At 42.3% G+C, this 26,281-nt stretch overlaps 1 long non-coding RNA gene across 1 annotated transcript in view; it reads left to right on the top strand.

Moving 5' to 3' along the window:
• Positions 1-4,244: 4,244 nt before the first annotated feature.
• LOC129049924 (uncharacterized) overlaps positions 4,245-26,281 on the top strand; it is a 34,242-nt gene continuing 12,205 nt past the window's right edge. The window contains exons 1-2 of the long non-coding RNA XR_008513325.2: positions 4,245-4,441; positions 8,071-8,183. This is a non-coding gene — a long non-coding RNA (uncharacterized LOC129049924). The remainder of the gene's footprint in view (positions 4,442-8,070; positions 8,184-26,281) is intronic.

Here is a 26,281-nt window from a genome sequence, read left to right as displayed (position 1 = left end):
GCCCCATTAGGGCCAGACTAAAAGGCAAGCTACCCGACCCTACCAGGCTCCAGCCACAGGTGGCACACTCAAGGGGACCTCTATCTGAAAGGCCAGTGGCCAGGAATGAGATATTGGGGTGGGAGCAGAGGCTGTGGGCGGTGTTCTATGCAGCCCCTTGTCCTGGCTTTCCTCGGGGCCTGCCATAGCCTTGGGTTGCTTTTCTTCTTCAGCCCTACTCAGGCTGCAGAGGGAGGCAGGAGCCACCATCTAGTCCCAGCTTGTTTGCCAATTCATTATCTCGCAAACAAATCCCGCCTTGTGGTATTGTTGCTGTCATGGGAAAGAAGTTCATCTATTTCCAATTCTGCAATGTAGGCAGACTTCTAAGGGGTCTGTTTTCAGTTCACATATTAATGTGCCTCCTGCCACAGCTCCAAATAGCTTCTGCTCCTACATGTGGGCCATTTTACTTGAAGGGATGGGGAGGGAGCAAGGGGAGTGGAGCAATATTTTGTGTACACTTCCAAATGGGACAAGGCTAAAGGGACCAAACCTTGTCTTGTCTTGAGACAATACCCAAAGGCACCTGGACAAGATAAAAATCCAAATCCTTTATCTGTGAAAATTCTTTGCTCCAACAGAGCTGAAAAGAAACATGCATTTGTGTGTGTGTGCGCGCTCATGCATGCAGGCGTGCACGGTAAAGCTGTCAAGATCTCAGGTTACCCCTCCTTCAAACAGCGTGTTACTTACTGTTGTCTCCGTGATCCTCATAGCTTCCTTTTTATCTGGGGACACCACAGATCTTAGAAGGACCAAATCAAGGAGTGGGAGATCCTTCTCTGTGCTCTTGAGGCCAGCCAGGGACACAGTTTTCAACATCTTGTTTTCCCCAAACAGCTCTAGACTGAGACACTGCCAGTTAGAAATTCTACATTGCAAGGGTTTTGCTGACATTTAAAACCCCAAACCATACGATGCCATGATATTATTTCATGTTTAACAAACTGAAAAAAACAAAACAAAGCATCTTCTCAGCCTTGGTGGGCAGACCCAGGCAGAGCTGAGCTGTTGGGAGGCCAGGGAGTGAAATCCTGGAGGGAACCCAGGAATTCTGCAACCCCCACACCACCCCACCCCACATCTGCTGCTCTGACCATGGCTCCTCTTGTGCCAGTGCCTAATGAGTTTTATTATTATTATTATTACGGAGACAGAGTTTCACTCGTTGCCCAGGCTGGAGTGCAATGGCGAGAACTCTGCCTCCCAGGTTCAAGCAATTCTCCTGCCTCAGCCTTCTGAGTAACTGGGATTACAGGCACCCACCACCACGCCCGGCTAATTTTTAAATGTTTAGTAAAGACGGGGTTTCACCGTGTTGGCCAGGCTGGTCTCAAACTCCTGACCTCAGGTGATCCACCTGCCTCGGCCTCCCAGAGTGCTGGGATTACAGGCGTGAGCTACCACGCCTGGCCCTAATGAGTTTAAGAAGTTAAAGTTCCAAACTAGAGAGGAAGATATAAATGTCCTTAATTCTCTGTCCTGAAACATCATTCATTAAAACCCTAATGTTTTCATCTTTATTTTAGATTACGTTTTTTAGTTTATCTCCCCCTTCCTCATATGGGAACCTAGTGACTTTCCATTACCACTATCTGAGAAGAGATGTGTTTGTGTTCATAGCCAGGGGCTTAGATGTGTGCTTATTATTTGCAGAGTAGTTTTTGTGCTCTCCCAGATTTTTTCTCGCTTATGTGATGCTCCTTAAAATCTACCTTTTAATCTTGACAGTCTGGGTCTCATTTGCGTTCAGGCTTCTGGGTCTTCAGACCCATGCGTTGCCTGCCCCACCATGTATTATTCATAGACACACCTGTTCTTAAGAAGAAATCAAACAGAGATTAATTCATTTTTTTGAATTAATTCATTTTTGAAAAATTCATTGTTAAGTGGGAAATCACAACTCTCATTTGTAAACCTGGTGCCCCCATCCACTCATGATTTATTCTGGAAACATCGCTTGAAAGCCCTCTTCCCCAGCAAGCAGAGGGCTGCCTTTCTTTGATTCAGAGGGAAACGAAGAGCCCTGCTGGCGGGACTTTGCCAGGGCCATATCTCTGTAATCTCTGATGCCACTCAGTTGCGTTGTTTTTGCCTGGCAGGAATGGTTCAGTGGTGAGGATAAGGCTGCATCACTGGAACGCATTTCATGTTGATATAAAAAATTTGCAGAATTTGGAAAATGGAGCAAATTGTATCCTATGAGAACCTTGCAAGGTTTGCATTATTATCGAAATTTCACCTTTGCTATTATTGATTAGTTTTGTTCCTAAACTTTATTTTTAATGCATTTGAAGTAGTCTTCTGGTTGAGGATTATTCCTAAATTTTTAATTGTTCCTTTAATGCGTATTTGTCTTTGAGCTTCTTAGTTATACTGGGACCCAAATAACACCTCTTCTTATGCTAGATTTTTCTCCCAGAATGAACCAGCTGCTGTTTTGATTCAGAGCAATGCGGCAAACAGGCATGGCATGTGAGGCAGGGAAACCCACAAAAGCTTTTGACAGAAAACTGACATTTCTTTCTTTCTTTTAGAGATGGAGTTTCTTCTGTGTTGCTTAGGCTGGTCTCCAACTCCTGACCACAAACAATCCTCCTGCCTCAGCCTCCCTTACCTGGCTGAAGTTGACAAAGGCATTTATCACTTTGTAACATAGTTTAAATGGTTGAAAGAATGGCCTCTGGGGTAGGAAAAATTCTTACATATTAGTCAACTGACTTTGTACAGGCTATTTAACATCTCTAAATATAAGTAAACTCATCTGGGGGTGGGGTGGGGAGAGAGAAAGAGTAAAGGTTTAAATGAGATACTCGATTTTAATACTGACTGCTCTCATTGTGTTAGAAGTTATTACTGTTGAGTTTGTGAACCGAGATTTAAAAGTATGACATTGAATGGGATATGGTTACATATCCGACATGTGTAGATAGATGCACAGGACGGTTTGTGTTGAAGACAGCTGTCTCCATGACAACCACATTGCCCTCTACTTAGCAGGTCCCCTGACAAATCACCTAAGGCAGCATTTTACTTATAGCTCAATGATTCCTGGCTGTTGCAGATGCTTTAATAGGGAGGAAGAGAGATTTTTCTCCTTTTTAATATAAGAATAGCTTTTATTAATTTTAATTACACATATAATACATTAACACATTCTTTTTACTAAAAAAAAATTACAGATAAGGCTGAAATCCCCTTTGACCACCAGCTCCAATCCTCATCTCTGCCCCAGAGGTAACTCTTGGTATCAGTGTTATATGTCCTCTGCATTTTTCCATGCTTTAAAGACCATAGTATCTATACCCATAGAAAAAATATTGTTTAATATGCCTGGGTGTTTTACATATAATTTATCATAGGATGTGTCAGTCTGGCTTGATTTTTGTTCACTCAACAATAGGTCTTGGGTATCTTTCCATGTCAGTACACATAGTATATATATTTTAAAACACTGTTATATATATATATGATGAATGAATCATTGTTTATTTAACCAATCCCATTTTTATGCTAATTTCAGTTATTTCTGCACCTAACATTTGATATTTTGCAAACAAAGCTGCCACAAACTTGCTGGGCACATGAGTAAGTGTTTTTCTGGGGTAGATATGGAGAAGTGGACTCACTGGATCAGAGTATGAATATTTTGCATTTTAATAGATATTGCCAAATCTCTCTGCAAAGTAATTATACCAGCTTATGATCCTACCTAGAGAGTAAAGAATATCTTTTCTCCCATGCCCTTTTTAATTTTTTCTAATTTAGCAGGTTAAAAAAAAGAGATCTCTCTCTGATGTTTGAATTTCTATTTTCCTGATTACTGGTAAGACAGAGTATTATTGTCATGCACTTATAGGCCACTTATATTTTCTTTTCTGTGAATTACAATTTTATATCTTTAGAATATTTTTCTGTTGGATTTTTGTTTGTTTTCTTTTCAATCTGTAGAGGTTCTTTATATAATCTAGATACTTATCCTTTGTTACAAGTATTTTCTGTTTTTGCCTTTTAATTTTGCTCATGGTGCCTTCTGTCACACAAAAGTTTTTGTTTTTGATGTAGTCAAATGTATCAGTTTTTTGTGTGTGTTTTGTTTTTCGTGTCGTTTAGAAATCTTTTTCCATATCAAATCATAAAAAATCCTCCCACCTCCTACTCTAATTTTTTTTATGTCTAAGTCCTTAATGAGAGAAGCTTTCTAGGTAAGTCAGTCCCTGCCTATGTTGCAGGCGTATCTGCAACCAGGTGGAAGGAGTGAACGTCCCTTCCTCTGGAACCCGGCAGGAGCCCTCAGGGAGGATGGAGCAGTCCCAATAGTTTCCAGCAGAGGGCAGTGTCTGAGTGGTCTTCCTCTACTGGGACCCTGAGGGGTTCCCTGCCTCACCAAAGAGAACAGGTAACTACTCTGAAATGAGCAGGTCTTGGGGAGGGGAGCATGTATCTGGTCACGGAAAAGACCAGGAGCAAAGTCTGTTTCTGCGTGTGTTCCACAGTGGGAAATAAAACAGGGCCACGGGGAAAGTGTCCTGGTGGACTCTGTGTTTTATCTGCATATGGAAAGAGAGAAGACTGGAGTGAGCCAGGATCATAGCCGGCTTTCTGCAAGGGAAGCTTTGAGGCCGGCTTCAATCTGGTCAGCACACCTGAGATAAAAGCTTAGGTTTTACAGAGAACACGTTATTTACCAGACAAACAACAGGCAAGATGGAAACATGCAATCCCCAAACTTATTCTTTTGATTTCATCAATAATTCAAGCCCTGTCTCCTTTGGTGGGGGAGAGGGGAGAGGAGGAAGAACAAAAGAGCCCCGTGGCCAGAGGCACAGCTGACTTCAGAGGGGAAACCGAGGAAACAACAGACAGCTCTGTTCAGCACAGTTCCCTCCCCACCTCACCCCAGGCACATCCCGGGCTAGCAGCTCTGTCTTCCGTTGGTTGTTTAATACTAGCAACATGCGCTATGCTGTATCATTAAGAAACCAGGACAGCCTTGGCAGTGAAACTCACAGACCCACATAAATATATTAATCTGCCTAGATTTGCAAATCTGAACCAGTCTCTTGGCCCACCCATGTACTGGGTTTTCTCTGCTTGGCCCCATGTGTTCACTTTGCACCTTTCTCTGGACTTGCTCTGTGCCCGGGAGGCTGCCTGTGGGGTGAGTCAATGGGCTCCGGGCTCATCAGTTTCTGCTTTGGGTGGACCAATGGGAGGCACCTGTGGAGAGGTCTGGGAATTTCCCTTCCAGGATCTCTCCTGGTTGAACTGTAGTTGGCAGTGGATCCATTCTTCTGCAGATTCAAGGCGGCCTCCTGCCACACTTGGACAAACAACTACCCACTCTCTCCTTTTTTCATTTCATGCTTTGGGGTGTTGGTGGTTTCTGGATAGTTTGTGCTTCACTATCGCTCATTGGCTTCCCTTTTCCCTGCTCACAGCCTTAGAAATAGTTCTTTCATTCATTTATCTTCAACCTTCTCTTCTGAGTGTACTGTTTGATTCCTGCCCGAACCCTGAAGAAAACAGAAACCTAAATCTGTCTTAATTCTTCATCCTGAAACAGATCAAGCATACAATTAAAATTTTATTGTAATTTTGGATTCTCTTTTCCACACAATCTCCAAGCCCAGGGTGGCTGCTGCCCTCACACCTTTCCAAGAGACGGCACAAGAAGTCATTGCAAACCTGCCTGAAAAGCTCCGCTGGCTGCATTCCTTTTCTACAATTCTCTAGTGTTGATTTATCAAAGACCCCTTTCCTCAAGCTCACAAAAATGTCCCATTGCTATAAATACTCTTCAATCCAGTTCTAAACTTTAAAGGCAAACAACCTGGAAGATGAAAGGATCATAGGAACCAACCTGGATGCCTGGAGGTTTGACTAATTCATTAAGGGATGGTTGCAGAAAGTTACTGGATATGTAAACTGCATTTATATGCAGCTCTCCTCTTCAGGGACAGGATTGTTGTTCTGTAAGCCAAATAGTTGCAATAAGCTGGCATTCCAAGTAGACGAGGCCACTTAGTGTTCATCTCTCCATAAGGCATACATTGAGTAAGTGAACTGGGTCCCCCAAGTCCCCCTTCCCTTCTCCTTCCACCTGCTGGTGAAGATGCAAATGAACAAAGCCCAGAGATTGCAATAGGAGGAACGGGACTCTAATTAACACATTGGATAACCCAAATAACTGAGAGCTGTTTGGACACCTACTTTAATTAACTGCTAAGTGAGTCTTACTTCCTGCAGACTATCCTAGTTTTCATCACGTGTTCTTTCTGGGTGCATCTCTTCTACATCTGTAGCTAAGCGACTGCCTCTCTTCCTGTCCAGCTCTCACTCCATTTTCAGCCCAGCCTAGTGACTAAGAGATTCCTTGGACACCTTACCAATGTCCAATCCATATCCAAAGCCTAAGGATGTCATCCAAGTCTCTCCTTGGTCTGCACTCCTCTGCTCACCTCTACCACCAGCACTTGGTCCCAGGCACCTGGACAACTGCAACAGCTTCATAGTTGCTTATACTCCTGAATCAGCACTTCCCTCTCCATGGCACAGCCAGAGTAAGCTTTACAACATGTAAATCTGTCCCTGATACTCTCCTACTTAAAATCGTTTGAAGGCTCCCCATCACGTTTAGGTTAAAGACCCAAAGCTTTACAAACCGGCGGCCTTGTCCTGCCCACCACTTCTGTGCCCATCTGATGCCACCTCCCTCTGTCATGGCCTGAGTCTCTTTATGGTGGTTTTCTCTGATCCTTAAACTTGCCATGCTCTGTCTCAGCTCATGTCCTTTTCCTTTGCCTGTGATGCTCTCCTTACCACCATCAACACTTGCCTTTGCTTAGTTGACTCCTGTGCATTCTTCAGAACCCAAACTCCAACAATCTCCTTCCTTAAAGGAGCCTTCACTGACCTGAGACTAAGCCAGGTTCCCTGTCAACAATCCCCCAACATGGCCACATGTTGTGGTGACTATATATTTAAAAAACTGAGGCTTGTCTCCTCCACTAGAATGTACACTCCTTGAAGTTGGGAGTGTGTCTTTGTGCACCTGACATTGTGTCTGGCATCTAGGCCTGTCTCAGCAAAGACTTGTTGAATGAATGGATGGACACTATTGTGCTCTTTCTTTTAATATCAGCAGGTGGTGAGGGCACCACCACAGACTGAAGAAATGGAGGTCCTCAGTCTGGAGAGATGTAGGTGTGATACTGATCAGAGTGGGAGGTGGACTGTGTTGTTGTCTGACAGCTGACAATTCTCGGATTTTGTGGAGTAGGAGGGTATCCACATGTTCTTGCCTCTTCTGTCTGTGTAGATACTCTCCCCCGTTTGGCTCCATCTTGTGCCAGTGTTGTGTACATGCCCACCCACACCCGCAGCCTGTGACCTGGGAGAGCCCCACCAAAGCCCCCCTTCCTCATGGCTTCATGCCCTTGTTTATTCTTGGGCTGGGAAACCTGAGTCTTCCATTCCCAGGCCTGCTTCTGATCATATACAATACAGTACTTAAAAGCCAGTTGGTCTCCTGGAACTTCTTTCTTCCCATTAATTGTTGGCAATGCAAATGAAGGATTAAATTACAAGCAAGACAGACTTTTTGTTCAGAAGCTTGAGTTTTAAGAACCGTCCCCAGGGAAATCAAATGGAAGGGGGAAAACCAAGCATACAAGGCCTTCCTTCCATTCCCCCAAATGTCAGCCAAGATTGCAGCCTAACGGATGAGTCAGAAGTAGGGGAGCCAGGGCTTGGAAAAGTAATTGTCTATACCAGGGCTTTTCATACTTTAGCATGCATCAGGATCACCTGGAGGGCTTATTAAACACAGGTGAGGGCCCACCCCTAGAGCTTCTGATTCAGCTGGCCTGGGGTGGGGCTTAAAAATTTGCGTTTTCAAAGTACCCTGGTAATGCCGATGCTGCTGGTCTCTGGGGCCCCATACCTTGAGAACCACAGCACTACGCTGTAGTCTCTCCCCATGTATTCTAACTCAGTGCCTCTCAAACTCCAACGTGTGTTCCACAGGCTCTGATGGAGGAGGTTGGAGTGCAGCTGGAGTTTCCACTTTATTTACCAGCTCCCTGGTGATGAGGACGCTGCTGCCGCACCGAGGTCCCTACGCTGAAAAGCAACGCTAGGTAAACAATTGTCTTCTAGAGCTCTGCTTCTCTCTGATAGACATCTTTTCCTTTCATTATGCCTTCCTGGTATATTGGGGATATTTGGGGAGACCTTTGAGAGAGATGGGTGCCAGGGAATAGCACTCTAAGTCTTCCTGGGTCTCGTTGGCCTGACCAACAGAAATCCAATGTTTATGTGCCAGAGGTTTATTTTGTCTAAGCTACGAAAGGAAATTTGGCCTTCTTTAACCACCCTTTGCTGGAGAGACCCTTGCCCATGATGCTGATAGGTGTGAAGAAGAAATACAGTGGAAGAGCTACCTTGGAGGAATCATGCTGCCAAGTCAGACAACTGGAACGTGTCTCACTACCGGGAGTAGTTTCTCTGAGGTTGTGAAAGGGTGGGATTCAATGGGGAAAAGGAAAGCTTGCTCCCTTTATTGTAAAAAGTGTTGACCAGGCACAGTGGCTCACACCTGTCATCCCAGCACTTTGGGAGGCTGAGGTGGGTGGACCACCTGAGGTTGGGAGTTCAAGACCAAGCCTGGCCAACATGGTGAAACCCTGTCTCTACTAAAAATACAAAAGAAATTAGCCAGGCATGGTGGCAGGCACCTGTAATCCCAGCTATTAGGGAGGCTGAGACAAGAGAATCCAGGAGGCGGAGGTTGCAGTGAGCTGAGATCGCGCCACTACACTCTAGCCCGGGTGACAAGAGCAAAACTCCATCTCAAAAAAAAAAAAAAAAGAAAAAGTGTTGTGTTGGCAGCATATGGTTTCTGACCATGAGCTCTGTCTGGGGTTAAGGGACATAGACTCAAAGCTTTAAATGAAATCGCATTTGTAGGTTGTTTACCACAGAGTTTAGCCCTTAGTGTGTGCTTAATGAATGACGACTGCCATCATTTTTAAATTGGGAAGTACTAATTGTAGCAGAATCAGAATCCATATCGGAGGAAAACTGGCAGCTTGATAGCCTGTAGAATCAAATATGATGTTTTGGCCACTGGGATTTCCTGTGCTCCGGAGGCCTAGCTCAGCCCCTGTGATATTTAGTACATTTTTGTTGAATGAAAAGAAGGAGCTATACAAGTCTGGGTAAATTGGTAGGTGGGGGTCATTTGATCTCATGGAAATTGTCCAAAAGGAAAAAAATGAATGGAATTCTGAAAGTGAGGTCTTTCAGGCCCTGGGTAACCTTGCTCGGTTTATTTATAAAATGGGTCACTCCCATTCCTTGACAGTGTTATTGTGAGAAATGTTTTATGATGGAGAGTGCTTGGTTAATTATAAAGCATAAATCAAGTATTCATTATTCTAATAAAGTGGAGGACCTAAAACTACCTAACAGGTCATTTGAGTTGTGACCACTTCAGTGATGAGGCTGGGAGTAAAATTTTCCTGCCATTAGGTGTTAGTATGTTGGATAGGCCTTTTAGGCTGGCTCTCACTTGCTAGAAAACCCTCTGAGCTTCTTAGTATTTGCTAAATTGGACATAAACCTTTTCAGAAAGCCAGAGTACAGGTGGGCCAGCAGGTAAGGCCGCCTGAGAAGGACTCACCTTTGTCAACCCAACAGGGAGCCCGTGAGCCTGGCTGGCAAGGAAAGGCCCTCAAATCTCCCTCCTCAGCCCCTTCTCAGTCTAATGCATCTCATTTCTTGTTAATGCTGTTTCCGCTGGCTCATTTGCAAACAGCCTGAATAAAATGTCAGAGCAGAGCGGGAGAGGTAGTTCTGTCTTCTGCAGCTGCCTTTGCCACACTCCTGTCCTCCTTCCTTTCCTCCAGTCCCTTCTCCCCTCATTACTCTGATTAACAATCGTTACCTAATTGGTTTGTCATGAAATAGCCAAATAGGACTCTTGGGCTCTTGCAGGGATAGTGAGGAAAAATCTCAGGCAGTCCCAGCATTTGTTTTTGTTTTTTTGGTTTTTGTTTTTCTGGATGTGGGGGGAAGAAAAGCAAACACTGAGTCTTGTCATAACCTTTGAGAGGAGATTTAGGAATAAAGTGGCTGCTCTGCTCATCCCAGGGAACTGCCTTAGCCTGCAGGAGGATGGCAAAGGGTTAGCCCAGTAGCAAACCATTCAGCACAGGTGAAACCCTGTGTAGTGTTAGGCCCTGTGGTTGCTAATGCACGTGCTACACATTGGGCTAGAGATGCAAACCTAGGCATTGTCCTGAAAGAAGGCAGATCAGGAAAAGCATGGCTCAATAGGCATGTAGTGAGCATGACTTTCAATCCACACACACAATTGTAAAGAAATAGAGTTTCTGTAACTTTCTCTGGTTTAACTTAATTACTTACTACCCTGATTCTTACAGCAACCACTTCCTTGCATTTCTTTATAGCTTTATCACAAAAAGTGCATCCCTAAGGCACTGTAATTTAGCTTTGTCTATTTTTAAAAATTTGCTATGTCTTTTAAATATTTTTAACTTAGAAGTTCCACCTAGACTTTCTCGTATTCTTATAGATTTTTTTGTTTTGGTTTGTTTAAGAATCCGAACACGTTAACCTGTAAAGTTTCCCACAGTCTGGATTTTGCTGATTGTGTATTTAAGAAACAGTTCAATATGTTCTTCTGAGCTCTGTATTTTCTGCAAATTGGTAGCTGGATCCAAAGGCTTGATTAGGCTTAAGTTTGATCCCCTTGGCAAGATTATAGATGGTGTTGTGTTTTTTGTTAGGAGGCAAATACCGTCTGCATGTCTCCCTTTTGTGATGTTAGCAGCTGTTGAAGTTCAGTGCCTAGATCCATTAATTCACTGGGGGTTGCAAAATGAGAATGTTCTAATTCTATCATTTCTTTTTCATGTATTAGTTGGAATACTTCCACAAAGAGATGTTTTCTCTCCTCTCTGATTTTGTTACCCAGTGGTACAGTTCACAAAAGAAAGACAGGATAAATGCTTGATTCTTTGCCTTTATTTATCAGTTTTCAAGATAATAAGAAGGTGCTTTTTATCCTCCCAAAGCAGCCAGTTTGTTTTGTTTTTCAAATATCATTAGGAATTCATGGATTTAAACATATTAGATGGATTAAATATGTATATACAATTGAAAAATTTGTTTTGAGATACAAATGTCTCATCTCTGGCAGCAAGAGCTTCTTCAATTGGCTTATGAGTCCTTTTAACATGACCCTAGCAGTCTTTGATAGCTTCCCTGCTATCTGGAATAACAAGATGTTCCAGACCCATCCCCTGTCCCAGACTGAAACCAGCCATTTCTTTAAGAAACCCTGATTTCTTTTAATGGGATATAGTATTTTGAGACCTTAATCATGGTGCTACGGATGCTCATTGCTATTCCACTGCGAGGTTAGTCATGATTTTAAGTCTTTTCCATTGGACAGAGCTAAAGGAGCTGGGGGAAAATCTACCCACAGCCGTTCTGCAATAACACTTATTTTGAAAACACTAATTTGTTCAACCACAGTTGATATGTTAGGGAACAAGTGGAGCATTACACAAATTTTGTGTTTGGCTATTTTATACAGAAGAAATAGTCGACAAATGCAGAAAACCACACCAAGCTGAACAAAACCATGTAAGAATATATAAAATAATAAAAAATAAGAATAGACTTTTTCAAAATCAAAGAGAAGCACAATCTATACACCATCTCTCTATAAACACCTTAAACAGAAATTGCCAGATCTAGTAGATGCAGCACCTTTTACTGCTATAAGTAGTGGGTTTGGTGGTTTCAAACACCACTCTAATTTCCAGAGTTTTCAACTAAGGGGCAAAGTTGCAAGTGCAGATGAAAAGGCAGGAAAGGAATGTCCAGCAATTGCTCAGAAATTAACCGAATAAGGCTAGAGAACAGATAAAATTTTCAATTTTGATCAAACAGTTTATCTATTACAAATGCGTTCCTCAAAGGGCCTCTATCTCAAAGGCAGAAAAAAATGACCCAGGATTTGAGGCTACAGAAGGTCAGGTAACTCTCATGTTCAGCGTCAATGCCCAACAGAGGACATTGAGCCACATTCATCCACATCTAATGTGACAACTTTCCATCCAGTTTCAGATAAGCTTTCTTCCACCCCTTCATGATGACTGAACATGCTGCAATCCTTCCAATGCCCACTTCCACAAGCAAATTTCAGGTCTTTTTCAATGTGAGGTACCATATTTATTGTAGTATTTACCTATTTTTAGCATATTTTTAGCCATGTATATAACTATGTCATTTTTGCTAGATTTATATCCTTTTAAAAATTTGTCACTGAAGCTTTTGAGTGTTGTGCCTTTACCCACATTTTTTACCATAAATCCAGTGGTTTTTAATCTTGTGATTTTTTTGCAACATGAGGTGATATTTTTTGTTGTTTTAGGAATGCATATGTCATATTCTGGCAGAACTGAATACATGCACACACCTCATGAATTCATACGGACTTTCCAGTTTAATTTCAGTACTATAAGATTTTTACTTAATCTATAGGACATCTATACTTCCTTTCTTCTATACTCAAAATCCTGGTTCTCAAGGACACAGGAGATAATAGACTATTCAATAATTATTAATTTGCATTATCCCATTTTATACATACAACAGCCTCAGAATAACAGTAAGAAAACCACCACCACCTCCATAATTACTGAGAATCTTCCCAGGGGGAGCCCTGACTGCTCCTTTCAAGAGTTGGCAAGGTATAAAGACAAGACTGCTCTGGTCTCCCCAGAACTCCTTACAAACCTTCCTGCACTCACCACTACTGGAATGGTGTGGTGGGTAATTTTATGTGTCAACTTGACTAGATCAAGGGATGCCCAGATAGCTGGTGAAACATTATTTCTAAGTGTGTCTATGAGGGTGTTTCTGGAAAAGATTCACATTCTAATCAGTAGTCTGAGGAAAGATCTGCCCTCACCAATGGGGGTGAGCTTCATCCAATCCATTGAGGCTCCACCTGATAGAACAAAAAAGTGAAGAAAGGGACAATTCTCTCTCTCTTCTTGAGCTGGGACATTGTGATCTGCTGCCCTCAGAGCTCCTGGTCCTTGGGCCTTTGGATTCTGGGACTTACACCAGCAGCCTCCCCAGTTATTAGGCCTTTGGTGTTGGACTGAGTTTCACCATCATCTCTCCTGGGCCTAAAGCTTGCAGACCACATATTGTGGAACTTCTCAGCCATTATAATCATGTGAGCTGATTGCCATAATAAATCTCCTCCTATTTATCTATCTATCTATCTGTCTACCTACCTACCTACCTATCCACCCATCCATCCTGCTGATTCTGTTTCTCTGGAGAACCCTGACTAATACAATTGGGTAAAATCCCTCCTAGGTCCAACTGCTATTCTCATGAGACCCTGCTTTGCTTCCCAGTTTTGGGGTTGGCCTATTCTCAAATCTGTCGGATTTCCCCTTCCTCTCTCAACTTCCTCTGGCACATATGCTGACACCTTGAAGATCTTGAAGCCGCTGGTGGTTTGCCCCATCTGCTTGTATTTTAGGGTTTGTGGGAATACTTTGTCACTTAACGTTGTAAATATTGTCCATGGATTTTATAGTTTTTGGTTGTCTAATTGCTCCATCTGTTTTATGTCGGAATTCTGGGAGATTTAAAAACTATGCCACTGTCATTTCTGTCTTCTCAGAATCCCTTCTTGATAACCATTTTTTTCATAGTTTGTCTTTGAAGATAAATATTGATTTTTAAAAATATACAGATGTTTTACATTTTTATTAGTTAAATCTATTTGATCTTACCCCATTGTTTTTATGTGTAAACAGTCCTTTACCATGTACAGGTTAAATAGAAATCCTTCTACAATTCCTTGTGATGTTTTAAGTTTCATTTTGTACACATAACTCTCGTATCCATCTTATCCATTTGGAAACTATTTTGTAAAATACTCTGGGAGGAATATCTAAGTCAATTCTTTTTTCCTAAAATACTAAAATTTCCAACTCCATTTATTGACTTTGTAATTCCTCCTTTATTATAGATCAATTATAAATATCAAAGTCTATATCAAGGTTGTCTCTTCTTGGTGTGTCTGTCCATTTTTGCAATTGTACCTTAATACTAACTTATTTCAGCTTACTGGTATATTTTAATATCTAGGGCATGTCCCACCTCACTATTTTTATTTAAATAAAAAAGCCTACTTGTTTTCATCTGTATTATCTCTCAATGAATTCCAGCAGAGGGAAAATTCAAAGTCCATCTTTTGGGTAGCTCTTTGGTTCCCTGACAATTTTCTTATTTGAAATGTATCTATATCTACTCATTTGACCTCTTCCAAATAGTGCCAAACATTCCAGGAGGTGCTGTCCATGGCTGTAGCTCAGGATAGGCTGGCCAGGGTCATGACATCAAACCTTCCTTGGGGGAAGGTTTAGGGCCTGACATTAGACCTGCTCAGTAAGATGATGGAAAGCCATTGAGCTTAGGCATACCATCTGACAGTCAGGGTTCAACCAGGTAGACAAGACTTCTTGTGCCAAGAGACTTAGCCTTACCAGCTGTGGTTCAGAACATGCTCAGCATTGATAGGTCCAAGATGGGGAAGAAGGTCCATTCACAGGTAACAAGAACTCAACGCCAAGCTTCAGGTCAAAGCAAATGCTTCTTACAACACATGACATACATTTACAAGATAGCTGGTTAGAGCTAGGACCATGATCTGAAGCCATGGGACAAAACAAAACTCATGAAATTACATGGAACAAGAATCCATGGTCTTAATCTCTCAAGGTTGCTGAAACCATCTGACATGGCACAGTCATAAGTCAGCAACAGCAATACAACATATTTGAATCCTGCACTTGAATTTTTTCTACACAGAGCTTTCAGTTCTGACCTTGTGAGGTGAGACTGACAGCTTATAAATACCTTCTCTTGTCTTCCTGAGACAAAAACAAAAACAAATGAATACGTCCAAAAAATGGAATATAAATACTCATCTTGTAAATAAACTTGGAAAAATATTCTGAAATATCTCAGAAAGCATCATGCTACAGCCTCAGCTGAGATTCAGTAGATTTTATTTTATGTGCAGCCTATTGTTTAAAGGGATATGAGGAGTCAAATAATAAAACTCAGCCTTCAAGAAGATGCAGAGATACTAAACAGGAACAGGCAGCTCATGTCTGTCGGCAGTGAATCCTCTGGCAACAGGCCCATTAATCTTTTTGTAGTTTCTGTTTTCAGCAGTCAGAATCTTCAATGCACCTGCAAGAAAACATATTCACTGATTCCATTATCTCATTCAAATTTAGAGCGTCCAGAACTCTTAAGGATGACCACTTCCATCCCCCTCATTTCATAGGCCTAGACAGAGGCCCACAGTCCTGCAGAGGAAAAGGACTGGCCCAGAAAACCTGTCTGCAGAAAAGCCAGAACCTCCTAGGTCATTGCTGTAAAATGGCAGCTGCACTCAGAGACTTCACATTCTTCTCATGTTGTAGAAGAGCCAAATGAAGCCAGCAGTAGGGAGACTGTGGGGACAAATTACCAAAGGCTATCCCGGGAATCCTACTGGTGAGAAAAGCATCAGGCTGGAAGGACCAGAGCTTATATGTGGTTGCTTTTGTATAAACTGCCCACAGTGCTCTCTCAGTGGGTGCAATCCTATAAGGAGCCACAAATAGAACATGGAAGCAGTGCATTTTAATTACCTAAAGAAAACAATAAGGAACGATTTTAAGCTAGGAGGGCTGCCATAATACTGTAAGTAAAGTCAATGCACTGCTTAGTACATGAAATGAATTAATTAGTATTTAAATAATAGAAATGACTGTCAATTAGAAAACATTACCACAAATCACTTGCTGCACAAACAGCGCTTTTTTTGCTATCATTAATAATTCCAGCTACTGATTTTCTGTAATTGTAAACCACAATTTCCTTTTGGATGAACAGCTGAGCAGGGTCACAATGCAAAGTCAAGTTCCCACTCACAGGGATGAAAGTCACCTGGTACCCCGTTCCCCCTTCTGCTGACTCTTCAGAGCTCTCTTTCTTCTCAGCCTCTGTTCTGTGCTGTACGAGAAACCTAAGAGAATCAACAGCTTAGGATTTGCCCATTATGGATAGAACTGGCTTTTATATTAAAATCTCACATTCAAGAAAGCACCTGAGGCAACATTTTCTGTTTGTGAGCATGGCTTGCTCTGATGAAATCATTCCACCTTGTATGACATTTTCTGTTTGTGAGCATGGCTTGCTCTGATGAAATCATTCCTCCTTGTATGACATTTTCTGTTTGTGAGCATGGCTTGCTCTGATGAAATCATTCCTCCTTGTATGACCAGCTTGGTAATGATAGGAAGCAGATCTTGTTGGGTAGCAGATGACAAGGAATAATGTGATTCATTAGGAGGCCTGGGCCTGTGCTTTAGAAGAGCAGAGTTCAGACTCCTGCTCTTTAATAATCTCAGTGTGGGACAAGTTATTTAACCAATATGAGATTTTATTCTCCCAGTTATAGAAGGTAGGCTGTGCTTCTAGGCATTTATTTGACAAAGAAACAAGTGGAGATTATAACTGGTATTTAAATCCTAAAAAGGACATATGACAGATGAGGAAAAACTTTGCTCTCCTTTCCCCATTTAAAATAAGTTGTCTGTTACATCTCGGGCTGACTGTGGTTGGGTCAGTCATCTGTCCTGGGTGGACAGGGCTCCAAGAACAAAGGTGCAGGCTTTGTGCATTCTGCACCTTCCTCGTCCCCTCTGAAAGACACACACAGAGTCAGGTGCTGCCAAATTAGCAGAGCTGGCCTTTACCAAGTGCTCCTGGTGGCCAGCACCATCCGGAGCCTTGACGCAGACTTTCTCATTCATTCCCCCGGCAGCTCTATGAGGTAAGCCATTTGTGCCCCCTTTTACAAATAAAGACACTGAGACACAAAAGTTTAAGGTCACAGAGCTAGCAAATGATAGAACCAGGATATCTTCCCAGGAGGGCTCTTAACCACCCTGTCAAGCTATCATATGTACAGTGGTCATCTTGGGATAGGCCTCTGCCCTGAACCTCTGCCAGCTCTCCTGTTCAGTAATCTGGGTCTAACAACGTAAAAGGTAATTGTCTTACATCAAAGGGGCTTTCCAAGCAGAAGGCAGCTCAGACTGCACTTTCTCCAGGAAGCCCTCCACAGGGTTCTCATAGCTCCTGGGCTCTCCCTGTCCTGGCTTTAGGCTCAGTGGCCCTGCAAGACTGGGAGCTTCTGGAGGACAGACAGTTCATTGCTGGGCCCTCAGTCTGTTTTGCAGAGTCTGCCGCTAGTTAGTAAATGTTTTGATAACAAGGCCTTTCCCTTTCTCTTTCACACACACCCAACAAAGACTGATGACCTTTGGACCCCAAAAGTCCCAGAACTCCTCTCCAGAACCCATGAGTGTGTAATCTCTTCCCTCTGACCAAGGGCCTTTTCTAACCTATCCCCAAAGTTGGGTAGAGGGAGTGGGGACAGGAAAGAATGGCTGTCCCACTCAAATTCTAGTTTTCTATCAGACACGGTGTGGGGTTTCCAGTGCCTCTTTGCCCATCCCCCTAGGCACCTTTCTCCCCCAGAACACTGGATATCTTTTCCCAGGCCCTTCCTCTGGGGGGCTGGGTGGAGGAGGCAGCAGACAGAGTCCATGAGAGCCAGAGGACCCTGGTATCTGCTGGGCTGCTCTCCTACCTGCCACCTGCGAGCCACCTCCACCCTGTGAACCATACCACCCACTCTTCAAAGGTTACTGCAATAAAAGAGGACATAAAAAGCAGAAAGCCCATATTCTTTGGCTGATCAGTCTTCGTAATAAATGCTACAAGGTGGAACAGAAATAAATTTATGAACTATCTGAGCTGCAATTTCTTGATTTCAAAGTAATCCAGTCATGGGGAAATGTCAGTTCCAATTGAAAAGGAAAACAAACTTCAAGTGTCTGGTGTTCCCTAGCCTGAGCAATCGCCAAGGTAATAACTGTGGTAATTGTTTGAGAGCTCCATCAAGTCCTGTGCTGGGCTTAGTGGCCGTGTGTGTTTGTATGCACTCCTGCAAACTTTTCACTCCTCAATAGCTCACGTTCTCACCTCTCCCAGTGCCCCTCCTGCCCACCATAAAAGGGGCGTTGGTATTTGAGCCACAGCTGGTCTACAGAATTCAGAATCCAGAATGCAAGGGAAAAGAGCCCAATGCCATATTAAAACCAGGAGCCACCATGGATCTAGAAGGCAGAAGCCAGGCTGGATCGATCAGAGGCTGCCAGTGCATTCAAAACATTTACCTGGATCAGTGGGAAATGAGTTAGAGACTGCACCCAGCCCAAGTGCCTGACAGACACAGCTTCTCATGGACTTGTAGGATGGTGTGGCAATCAGGCAATAAAACGGTCTACACTGACCCTGATTTCTACCATGCAAATCTTACTGTGTTACTCCCCATTGTCCATTGTTTTTGAGATAGAGTCTAAATTCATGATCTGACCCCCAGCCTATCTGTCCTCTCACACCACCAATCACACTCTGCTCCTTTTTACTGCATTATACTTATTTTCAAAATTTGCCTGAGCTTTCTTACTGCCAAGCCTTTGCACAGCTGTGTTTCTTTGCCTGGAGCATCTCTTCATCCTCTTCCCATCCCACCCATCATCTGGCTAATTCCATTTGTTCTTCAGGTCTCTGGTTTAGCCTCATATCCTCTGAAAACCCTCCCTGACTCCAAGATAAGGCTATGTTACCCTTCTATCCCTAGAGACATTTCCTTGTTTCTTGTTCTTGTCCCTGCAATAACACGTAACCATCCATATTGTAATTAATTACCCAAGGAGAGAAACAATGTCTTCGTCCTAGTGCTTAGCCACTGTGCCAAGGTCACTGTACGTACTCAATAAATAATTTCTAATGGATGGCTAAAGGGTATCACATAGGAATCTGTCCATGAATACTAGTTTAGTGCCTTTGTCTTTTTCCTTTTTACATAAAATTAGATAAACTTAAGGTATCTGTATATAAAGGCCCAAGGTGGTCTGGTTCAGTTGATGAGATAAACATCTCAGATTTGGGCATAAAGTGTGCCTTATTCTGAATGGAGATCCACCTGTTTATGCATTTGCACATTTAAAAATAAAAAGCAAATCATGTTTCTGTGGCAGACATTGCTAGTTGCCTACTACTCAATAGATATTGCCCCTACTTCTCTTTTAATAGAACTCCAATTCTGCTTGTCGTCTCAATGTGTCCAACCCCAGAGGATGATTCCTGATTGGTCTAAGCCAATCATGGAATCCTTGTTGCCTTTGCCAGGGTAGACATGTGACCTGACTGGCCATTGAGATCTGGGGTGAGGTCAGCTGGCTACTCCAGGAAAATGTTCCTTTCTGATAAAAGAGGGAGCATGTATTAGTTCATTTTCATGCTGCTGATAAAGATATACCTGAGACTGGGTATTTACAAGGAAAAAGAGGTTTAATGGACTCAAAGTTCCATGTGGCTGGGGAGACCTCACAATCATGGTGGAAGACAAGGAGGAGCAAGTCACATCTTACATGGATGGCAGCAGGCAAAGACAGAGAGCTTGTGCAGGGAAACTCTCCCTTATAAAAGCATCAGATCTCATGAGACTTATTCACTATCAGGAGAACAGCATGAGGAAGACCTGCCCCCACAATTCAATTACCTCCCACCAGGTCCCTCCCACAACACATGGGAATTCAAGATGAGATTTGGGTGGGGACACAGCCAAACCGTATCAGAGCAGCAGGAAGAGAAAGGTCCTACTCCCCATCCTCTTCTTTGCTGCTTGGGAAGATGTTTTGTGAGGATGTGATTCTGGTGAATGTGCAACCATCTTGTTCACCATGAGGAGAAACATCACTGACCTACTGAGAAAGGCAGAGAGTGCCTGGGTCTCTTCTGCCCCTGAGCTGCTGCCCCCATATTGGGACCACCTACCTCTAAGCTTTCTGTTACAGGAAGTAGTCAAATGCCTTTATTGCTTAAGCCACTGTTTTGTGGTTATTCTATTATTTGTAGCTGAAATAATTCCTGGCACAAATGACTTTGAAATTTATTTCTGAACACCCCAAATTCGTTATTAGCAAATATCAGAAACTTCACATCACTCCAGTCTGTTATTTCACATGGTTTTCTTAGGGCCTGGAAAGTTTTTACAGCTGGCTTTTATTGACTGTGGTGACTGCTATGCTGAAGAATGGAGCTCATTGGTTTGAGGCTTCTGCCACTGCTTTTTTGATTAATCAATATTCCAGTCCTTACATTTTTCACATTATATTTCTTGACTCGTCGGAGGAACTGGCCGGGGTGGAACTGAGACCTCCTCACCTGTATTTTGAGACTTGTCCTAGGAATAACTCATCAGTGTGCTAGGGGGAAATAATGGCCCCCAAAGATGCCCATGTCCTAATCCCTGTGAATAGTTTACATTGCAAAAGGCACTTTATAGGGTGATTAATTTAAAGGCCTTGAGATGAAATTATCCTGGAATATCTGAGTGGGCCCAATATAATCACAAGAGTCCTTAAAAGTCGAAGGGAGAAAGAGAAGAAGAGTGTGAAGCGGAGATGCACTGCAGGAGAATGGTCGAAGATGCAGCACAGTTGGCTTTGAAGATGGAGGAAGGGGCACACACCAAGGAATGCCGGCAGCCTCTAGAAACTGGAAATGCAAGGAGAGGGATTTTCTCCTAAAGCATTCAGAAAAGAACACAGCTCTGCCAACATCTTGATTTTAGTCCAGTGAGGCCCATTTCGGACTTCTGACCTCCAGGACTACAAGATGCTAAATTTATGTTACTTAAGCTGCTAAATTTGTGGCAATTTGTTATAGCGGTGAAGGAAACCAATACAATGAGAGGGCCTTATTGACTGTAAAAATGAGCACTCCTGATTTGAGCAAGTATCTGGGTGCTGCCTGCCTGAGGGAGCATCCATAAAGTATAAACTCAAGCCAAAGCTTGAGAGGCCAGGCTCAGTACTGGAGTAGACCTCGTTTCGAAAGCATCAGTAAGTAGGTAGGTCCCTGATATGGTTAGCCATTGTGTCTCCACCCAAATCTCATCTTGAATTGTAATCCCCAGGTGTTGAAAGAGAGAGACCTGGTGGGAGGCGATTGGATTATGGGGGTGGTTTCCCCCTTGCTGTAATTGTGATAGTGAGGGAGTTCTCATGAGATCTGATGGTTTTAAAAGTGCCAGTTTTTTCCTGTGCTCTTACGTCGCTCTCCTGCCACCTTGAGAAAGCTGCCTGCTTCCCCATCTGCCATGATTGTAAGTTTCCTGAGGCCTCCTCAGCCACATGGAACTGTGAGTCAATTAAACCTCTTTCCTTTATAAATTACCCAGTCTCAGGTATTTCTTTATAGCAGTGTGAAAACAGACTGATACAGCAGTTCTCCTTAAGAGAGAGAAAAACCACCATGCTGTGAAAGACAGTACAAGTCCAGGGGGAATGGGAGTTCTAAAGGTGTCATTTAACACTTGGAAAACCAGGGCATCCTACTCTGCTGTCTTTTCTCCCCACTCCCCTCTACCACTTCTTGTTTTCCCTGCTAATGCCCATGGAAGTGCCCAGAGTGTGTGTCTCTTATAGCCTGCGAGCAGCCTTATATCCCATGTGTGGTTAGGAAGAACCTGAGTCCAGGTTGCAGGGTGGAGAGAGTGCTCTGGATCCAGCCCTGGAAAGATGTCAGCCTTTTCTTCTATCAACAGCAGCAAATGATGGGCCATTCATTCAACAAATGTGAGTTAAGTTCCAACTCACTGCACAGTGCTAGATGCTGAGGATACAGTGTTGAACAAAATAGATACGGTCCCCATCTTCTCCCCTAAATTCTTCTGAGGAAGACAGATATTGAAACAAAATACATTAAATAAAAATATAACAACACTTAAGATATATGATATGTGCAATGGAGAAGAACCGGATATTAAGAGAGAATATGAAGTGACTGATTTGGATTGGAGGGCCAAGGGAGGTATTTCTTAGGAAATGATATAGGAATTGAGACCTGGAAGATAAGTAGGAATTAATCTAGAAAAAGCTAGAAGAAGAGACATCTAGGCCCAATAAGCAGAATGTGCAAATGCCCTGAGGCAAGAAGGGAGGGGCAGGTTGCTGTGGCAGTTGTGTAGTGGATAAGGGGGAGCAGGGCATGAGAGGGGCTGGTGCCTTTTTAAAAGTCTTTGGTGGTTTCAGGCAAAGGTTCTGATTTTCATTTGTCAAGATGTCTGCGACATTAACTATGAGTGCCCATTTATTGAAGAGAAAACAGTATAGAGGAAGGCTCAGGGCCCCAAGCTCCATGGTCCCCTGCAGCCCATCCTTTCTCTCAGGGGTGAATCACGGGGCAGGGGTGAGGGGAGCCAGGAATACTTGTATCATTTCTGTGTGTGTCTTTCTTCCTGGCTCAGTTTCTTTGCTGTAACCTCTGGAAATTTTCAAAACTAGAATCATTACCTATATGGGGAGCCTGAGATGCAAATCAAATGAAAGGCAGTGGAGGGCTAATGAAGGCCAAGGCCCTGGCAACTCAATGAAATGAACAGCCCTGTTACAGGTAGAGGATGACACAATATTATATGCTGCTTGAGCAGGAACAAAGGGAAATTCAGGATTTGTATTGTATTCTAAAAGGGCAACTACAACTTAAATATCTATTATCCATCTGCCTGTCTGTCTGTCTATCTATCTATGTGGCAAAGGAAAAAAAATAAGGTTTAGATGCCTTGGACAGGCAAAGTGCTGTTTAATTGAGTTTTCTCAGGTCTCAGTCAAGCTTCAGTTAATGAGGTCATGAATGGGTCAGAAGATGAGCCTCTAAAGCCAATATGGTAGAATGTACTTTGGATTAGCTGAGTCACATGTATATGTCCAAACTGAGATGAAGAAGTAAGATTGAAGGATAATGCAAAACAAAAACATTTTTTCCTTTTATATGTAATAAAATACAAACATAGTATGCATATATACTTAAAAGCTTTGATACTAAGAATAACATATACACATATGTAAAGTTAATTTATTCATTTGAAAACCATTCCTTGAAAACCACATATGTGCCAGGAACTATTATGGGAATAGACCTGATTTTTTCTGAATCACAGATGTTTGAAAAATACAGGTTGTCCCTAGATTTCATCTGATTCAAATTTTATGCCACTTTTGGAAAATACATGTCAATGTAGTTGGCAGACCATCATCCTCAGAGTCTATCTTAATGGGTTTTTCAGTTTGGGAACTCAGTGAGGTCCAGTGCTAGTAGGCTCTGTTTAGGTATTTCCCCATTATGCTGTGGGGTTACAGGATATTGGCTTTCTGAAATGTCATTCATCCAAGAAATACTAATAAGTGCACAGATGAGGTCCTGGGACACTCTGGTAAAGATGACAATCAAAGTTACAGCTCTGAGTGGGCTGACAATCGACTAAGAATTCAGTGACCAATTCTTGACATTAAACAATGTCAAGAAAACATTGGAAGCTCAGAACTGGGGAATATTTGCTTGAAACCCACTAACTCAGGGTAAATCAATTAAGCTTGTTCATTTTCTCAGCTCATCCAGTTTCCATAGAAGCTTTTGTTTGTTCATTTTCATGAAAATTCAGCCCCTACTTTTATTATCAGTAAGTTAGTAGGCTTTATTTTTATATTCTTTTATCCTGAGATATAATTCTTTATGTTCATAGATCAATATTAGGGGAAATTTCTTTGCCAAGTAATGATCCATGTAGTTATAATAAAAGGGAAAAATTCCAAAGGTTTTTAGAGCCAAAAAGAATTATTATAGATTCAAGTGGCTCAATGACTGTGTTGTCCAAATGTTTCACCAAATTTATTAGCCATTTTCAGTTCTTTCATGATTGAGAATGAACCTCTTGCTAGCTGGGGCCAGGAAATAATCTGTTGAATTTTAGAGCTTGAAGGCATCTTACATGCTATAAAATCTAATTCATGCACTTAGGGATGAGGAGACGCAGACCATGCTGTTGACAGCTCTGCCCATGCGAAGTCTTCCAGGTCATGGCCATTGATTTCATAAATTACAAATAGGATCTTGCTTAACCACTTGTGTGAGTCTTTCTGCCAGTCTAAGTTGCTTTTTGAGAAAGGCTGAGGCTGAAGGAAGTTAATCTGCTTTAGAAGTAGCAGTCATTGTAGAATTGAGACTAGAACTTAAGTCTCCCTAACAATTAATCTCGGACTAATTTTCATGTAACCAAAAAGCATCTGTAAAATGGGGATAGTAATACCACCCCCACTGTGTTATTGTAAGGATTAAACAGGACAATCTGTGAGAAATCATTGTTTACCTAGAATTTGTTTTACAGTAGGTCACTTGCCTAATCAAAAAGGTGGGTTTCTCAAAGCACCTGAGGGCAAGTTTGCAGGGAGACTTCAGGAAAGAACTGTAACCAGGAACTAGAATGCATCAGGGCTCTCTTTCTAGCTGTCCTCTCTAGCTCTCCCTTCACATCTGTTTGAGTCTTCTTTATTTATAGACCATAAATCATGATTCATAAATCATGGTCACTGAATTTACGTGTGGGAAACGAACTCTTTCAGTTTCCATTGGTCATTCTCAGGGAAGAAACTTTACTTGCCCATAGGTTAGGCACAGACCAAGGAACTGGGTATGTTAGGGACAGAAGTAGTGGGGACAGCAACAGGATGACCATAAGTTTGAAAAGTGTCAGTAAATAGGTAGTTCTCCTCAAGGGAGAAGAAAATTCTCATGATATGAAGGACTCAGTACAAGCCCAGACTGGCTGGGAGTTCTAAACATTTCCTTTAACATTTTGGTAATGAGGACATCTACTCTGCTGACTTTTCTTCTCACTCCTTCCCTCCACGTTTTTTCCCCTTCCTAATGCCCATGGGAGTGCCCAGAATCTATGCAAACTGTGAGCATTCTTTTGTGTGGTTAGGAAGAACCCGAGGCCAGGTTGCAGGGCAGAGTGTGTGCTCTGACTCCAGCCCTGGAAAGATGTCAGCTTTTTTTAAACCAACAGCAGCAAGTGATGGGTCATTCATTCAAAAAATGTGAATTAATTTCCAACTAACTGCGTGGTGTTAGATGCTGGGGATACCATGCTGAACAAAATAGATAATGTCTCCATCTTCTCCCCTAAATTGTTGTAGTGAAGCAGATGTTAAACTGAAGACAACAAAATATATGATAACACTTATGATAAGTGTGATAAAGGAGGAAAATAAGATACTAAGAATAACAGAAAGGACTAATTTAGATTAGAGAGCCAAGGAAGGTTTTTTTTTTTTTTTTTTTTTTAGGAAATGATATATAAATTGAGACTTGAAAGATAAGTAGGCATTAATCAGGGATACAGCTGGGGGAAGAAAGATTCACGTCCAGGAAACAGCATATGCAAAGATCCTGAGGCAGCAAAGGGGTCTTTGAGCACCATTTGGGCTCCTATCATATAGAATATGATGACTAGAGGTGGGAAAGAATGGTACTCAGAAAAAGAGGACCAGAAAAATAGCTCAGGAAGTATCATCTATAACTGTAAAATATTGTACATATGAGAGTTTTAATATAGACTTGGAGAATCTAAATCATTATAAACTTAGAGAATCTATCCTCACATAGGCAGATTGTTATACAATTAATAACCTGACATTGGGACTATTGGAAACTACTCATGCAACAAATGCTACACAAGTGGAGAGGAACATTGTGTGGACTACTTTTGGGGCCTCTGCTCTGGTGGAAGAAAGTGACAGGATCCCATTGATTTCAGGATCCAGCTTGGGACTTGTCATTAGCCTTATGGGATAGTGGAGAGTGGTTGCCAGTTGGCTTATCAGTCGGGTCAACAACAGTTTGGGTTCTTGGTCTCTTTTCCCTTCATGAATATGGAGCAATTTCTTTCTAAGTAAAGACAATTCGCTTGGAGCATATACAAGGGGTCTTCAAAAAGCTCATGGAAAACGTAAATTACGGAAAAACTGTGCATGGATTTCAATATTATTTTTTGCACCAAAAGAAATGTGTAATAACTTGTTATAACATGTCTTAACAGGATATAATTTGAGGTGCTAAGAAGAATAAGACATCCACCTAAAAAGAGCCCCTATCACTTTGGAAGGCTGAGGCAGGCAGATCACTTGAGGTCAGGAGTTTG

The sequence above is a fragment of the Pongo abelii genome, chromosome 15 (genome assembly GCF_028885655.2).
Source record: "Pongo abelii isolate AG06213 chromosome 15, NHGRI_mPonAbe1-v2.0_pri, whole genome shotgun sequence".
NCBI classification, from domain to species: domain Eukaryota; kingdom Metazoa; phylum Chordata; class Mammalia; order Primates; family Hominidae; genus Pongo; species Pongo abelii.
The sequence above is the reverse complement of the archived record's forward strand: the minus strand, read 5'-3'. Positions and strand labels throughout refer to the sequence as shown.